Source organism: Protopterus annectens, chromosome 12.part0 (assembly GCF_019279795.1).
Source record: "Protopterus annectens isolate FY-2018-M chromosome 12.part0, PAN1.0, whole genome shotgun sequence".
Classification (NCBI taxonomy): domain Eukaryota; kingdom Metazoa; phylum Chordata; order Ceratodontiformes; family Protopteridae; genus Protopterus; species Protopterus annectens.
The window spans coordinates 55275561-55280839 of NC_056746.1; the positions used below are offsets into that span (position 1 = coordinate 55275561).

The 5279-nt window shown below is 50.2% G+C and overlaps 1 pseudogene; it reads right to left on the reverse strand.

Annotated features, from left to right (window-relative positions):
* Positions 1-1109: 1109 nt before the first annotated feature.
* Positions 1110-4785, reverse strand: LOC122817473 (annotated as a pseudogene).
* Positions 4786-5279: the final 494 nt, after the last annotated feature.

Here is a 5279-nt window from a genome sequence, read left to right on the forward strand (position 1 = left end):
ACCAGTCTCTGTCCCTTCCAGACTTCTATTGAGAATTGACCCCCTCCAGGCATTCAATTCTACCCAGGTGAAAGAGCTTTTCCCAGGTTACATATCTCCTGAAGGCTACCAAATTGTGTCAGATCACTCGTGATCTCAGAGCCTCTCAGGGGAACTTCCTTCCGATCTTCCCAGCCTCGTGGAACTCTGTTGGGCCACAAGGCCTCAGAGAGTCTCTCATCCAGACTTCAGTGATGACAGTTCTCTCCATTGCCCTGCACCAAGGGGGTTTAACCTTGCAGGGGAGATAGCCGTGTGTCCTCGCATCTCCACCCATTTCACAGAGAGCCTCTGTCTCTCTCCTCCATGGCACCAGGTGCCGACAGACACTTGTCAATTTGAGCCTCCTGGCACATGGCCCCTTGCCTCCTGGGTGGTGCTGTTTACAGAGTGGCATTCCCACAGTGTCAGGTGAAGGATGGCAGGCCGACCCAATTTCCCAGGCTGGCCCCTGGTATTTGACACCATGGTGGCTGTATATCCATTCCCCTGGGAACTAAGAGGATGGGGTTGCAGGCCTGTCTTCCCCGGGGCAGCCCTTGGCCTGTCCACACTAATGGCTGACTCCTCCAGCTAGCTCCAGGTCCAAGACACCATGGTGGCTCTATCTTCACTCCCCTGGGTGCTGCTAGGATGAGATTGCGTACCTAGCTTCCCTGCCTTGGCAGCCCTATATCCCCTTTGCGGGGGGCTGTGGGATGGAACACCCAGATTTGGCTTCCTCAAAAGGCCCTTGGCCATCTCCCAGGAACTGTGCACCTGCTGCCAGGTCACCCCTCCAGGGACAAGCCTTATGTCCAGGTACGGGATTCTCAGCCTCCTCAGTGCTCACAGAAATATTGGCAGTCACCAGAGAGGTAATATGAAGGGGGCGACCGGGGACATTCTCCCATGTGGAAGACTTCTCCATCAGGGAGCACCCAGACAGCACTCCATCCCTTGCCCAGTCGGACCCCACCTCTGCCATCCCACTGAAAATCTGCAGGAAAGGGAAGGAGGGGCATGGGTCATGCCAGATGAGGGCACGTTCCCCTGCCCTGTGAGGCCACGGAGCTCATCCCCCTACCTGCAACGAAATTTTGACTCGAGGCTGACTTTCAATAGATCAAAGCTTTTTGCTAGTCTGCTACGTACAAAACCCTGACCCAGACTCAAGTCGTCTACGGATGATTTAGCGTTTGTTTCCCCATGAATGTGTGGTGCACTGCTGGAGAGAGGCTCTCTCTTTCCATCCGTGCTCTGACCGATTGATGAGCGGAATTCCTCACCAACCTTGTGGCTGGCTATCCCTGGCCAACCAGAGATCCATGGGGCTACAGTATCATTATGTTTAGGTGGAATTCTGACTTAGAGGCATTCAGTCATAATCCCACAGATGGTATTTTCGCACTATTGGCTCCTCAGCCAAGGACATACACCAAATGTTTGAACCTGTGGTTCCTCTTGTATCAAAGAGAATTACAATCGCAGCAACACACAATCAGTAAGGTAAAAGTAACCTGTCTCATGACGGTCTAAACCCAGCTCACATTCCCTATTAGTGGCTGAACAATCCAACGCTTGATGAATTGTGCTTCACAATGAAAGGAAGAGCAGACATCAAAGGATCAAAAAGCGATGTCGCTATGAATGCTTGGCCACCACAAGCCAGTTATCCCTGTGGTAATTTTTTTGACACCTCCTGCTTATAAAACAAAAAGCCAGAAGCATCATGAGGCCCCACTTTCATGGTCTGTATTCATACTGAAAATCAAGATCAAGTGAGCTTTTGCCCTTCTGCTCTACAGGAAGTTTCTGTTCTTTCTGAGCTTGCCTTAGGATACCTACATTACTTTTTGACAGACGTACTGTCACAGTCAAACTCTCCACCTGACACTGTCCCTGGATCAGGCCACCCCCAGACGCTTCAAGCCAGAACTGAGAGTCCCAGTGGGGCTCAACCCCCCCATCTCACCAGGTAAGTGAAAAAATGATGAGTAGTGGTATTTCATTGGCAGCCGAGACCTTCCACTTATTCTACACCTCTAATGTCAATTCACAGTAACAGACTACAGTAAAGCTCAACAGGTTCTTCTTTCCCCACTGATTCTGCCAAGTCCATTCCCTTGGTTGTGGTTTCATTAGATAGCAGGTAGGGACAGTGAGAATCTTGTTCATCCATTCATGAGTGCCACTAGTTAGATGACAAGACATTGGGCTACCTTAAGATAGTCATAGTTGCTCCTGCTTACCTGCGCCTCATTGAATTTTTCACTTTGACATTCAGAGCACTGAGCAGAAATTACATCATGGCAACACCTGTCTTGGGTCTTCACAATGCTTTGTTTTAATTAAACAGTAGCATTCCCTCGGCCTGTACCAGTTCTATGTCAACTGCTGGCTGCTGGATGATGTATGATGCTGGTCAGAATGGTGTACATTCAGAGTTACTGCCACCATTCCCCTGGCCTCCTCAGGTGGGTGGGCCATAGTGAGGGGGCAAAACCTCATCCAACTGTGGCGCATGCCAAGCCCCACTTCATGCCCGAGCCTGACTGACCCAGCTCTTAGAGACAATCCTTAACCCAAAGTTACAGATCTGGCTTGCCAACTTCCCTTACCTACATTGTTCTAACATGCCAGAGGCTACTAACCTTGTAGACCTGCTGCGGATATGAGTACAGCCTTTTGCAAGACTTACACTCTCTCCCTTGGATTTTCATGGTCTGGTGATAGTTCACCTGATGCAGCCAAAACTGCAGCACTATCCAGGGCATAGGCCCCTCTCTCAGGGTGAACCCATTCTTGGGCACCCTGCTGTTTACAAAGAAAAGAGAACTCTCCCAGGGGCCCCCATCAGCTTCTCTGGGATTGTTTGCATCATCACACTGGATGCAGCAAAGCACCAGTCTCTCTCTCTCTGGATTTGGGGATCTGAACCCAACTAACTTTTCTATTGGCTGAAGGTGACAGACAATTGCCCATCCCTTCGGAACAGCACTTGCCTAGCTCTAGGACTAACTGACCCATGTTCAACTGCTGCTCACATGGAACCCTTCTCCACTTCAGTCTTCAAAGCTCTTTGAATACCTGCTACTACCATCAAAATCTGCACCAGCAGGGATTCTACCTGGGCACACACCCTGGGCTTCAGTACCATTGCAGTGGCCTGCCTACTCATTGTGGTATAGCCCACTTGGCTCCCAGCGCAGCCAATGACCAGGTGTGGGCCCTACTCTCCAGTGCCATCCGTTTTCAGGGTTAATTGATTCAGCAAGTGAGTTGTTACACACTCCTTAGTAGATTTTGACTTCCATGGGCACCGTCCTGCTGTCTATATCAACCAACACCTTTTCCGAGGTCTGATGAGCATTGGCATTGGGTGCCTTAACCCAGCATTTGGTTCCTACTGAAGTGCCAGTTCTGCTTACCAAAAGTGGTCGACTGACATTTTATGCCTAGCTCCAAGCCAGTGAATTGGGCTTCTTACCCATTTAAAGTTTGAGAATAGGTTGAGATAATTTCAGCACCAAGACCTCTAATCATTTACTTTAACAGATAAAATTACATCTGCTGAATGCCAGCTATCCGGAGGGAAACTTTGGAGGGAACCAGCTACTAGAGGGGTATAGATGCCCCTATACCCAGGTTGGATTACTGCTTTTCACATCAGGACTGCTACAGACCTTCACCAGATTTTTCTCTGGCCTCGTCCTACCTAGGCATAGTTCCCATCAGGTGCACTCACTCTCCACCTCCCTGATGGGACAAGTGAGACAGGCCAGAGGTGTGCCCCCGCATGGGCTGGGGGGATCCTACCTCTGCTGGTCCATTGCTCTGTGAGGTCTCCTGCCCACCCTTGGACTCACTCAGGTGTTAGACTCCTTGGTCTGTGTTTCAAGATGGGACTGGTGGGTCACCAATGTTACAGTGGACACTGGACATCTGAGATGAGCCCACTGACCCATCGGTGGGACCTGGTTGTGCTGCACTGAGGACAGTCCGGCCCAGTCAACAGTTCTTCTTGGAGCTTGGGCCACTGGTCACCACCATGAGGGCAGGGATGGGTGCAGTGGCAGTTGTCTCCCATGACCCCAGGGCAAAATGAGACCTGATGCTATGGGCTGGAACAATACCCTCCAGGGATGGGAGTTACCTTCCGTGAGGCCTCCCTGGCTGACCCTGAGTCAGTTGTGGCACATCACTGCAGAAGAAGTGTACCTGATGGTTGCCAGTATGCCCGGGGATGCTCACTCACCCCCCCCCGGCAGGGAAAGTGTATCCGCAATGTGACCGACTAGTTGAATCCTCCCTGTGGACTGCACTCATCCCACCTGTTTAACTCTGAATGGTTTTACACCCTCTTGATCTCTCTCTTCAAAGTTCTTTTCAAATTTCCCTTATACTACTTGTTCTCTATCGAATTTGTGCCATTGTTTAGCCTTACATGAAGTTTGCCACCAGCTTTGGGCTGCATTTACAAGCAACCCAATTCTGGAATACCTTATCCCTATGCACCTGGGGCTGCCACTGACCTCACACCATCCACGGGCTGAGACTCGATCACAAGGACTTGGTCCCTCTGGGTGAAACCAGGTAGATGGACTTCCATATGTCACATTTCCCTGTGCCCATTGCCCAGGTGGGGATTCAGTGCTGGACTCTTCCCTCTTCACTCACTGTTACTGAGGGAATCCTGGTTAGTTTCTTATTCTATGCTTAGTAATTGCTTAAATTCAGTCGGTTGCCATGTCTGATACGAGGTCGAGTTCCAAGTGTGGTCATGGGGGGGGGGACAGGGAGCAGGGGTCACAGGGACGGATGGATGTGCCACCCTCCCATGCCCTATGCACCCACTCCTGCATTGCTGGACTCCGGGTGGCAGAGGAGGGCCGACGTGGCCCCAGTGTGTGTAAATCTGGTGGACAGATGTCAGGTCACACTCTCAGGAGGGTAGCGAAGTGGAGCTACCACCGACAGCCTCTGGGAGCTGGTTGGATGGAGACTCTGGGCCATGCCAAACATTTCTTGACACAAATGCTAATAGTCACACAATGGTGATGTTGACTACTTCAATAATCCTTACTGTAACAACACAACTGCACATACAATTAATTCCACAAGGTTGCATTTGTATCAAAACATGTGATTCATTGGTTGTGTACATCACAACATAACAACCATGTGTATGAGACAAGAGTTATGTGACCATGCACTCATTATGAATTGATATTGATGTCAGTCAGAGTACATTTAATAAT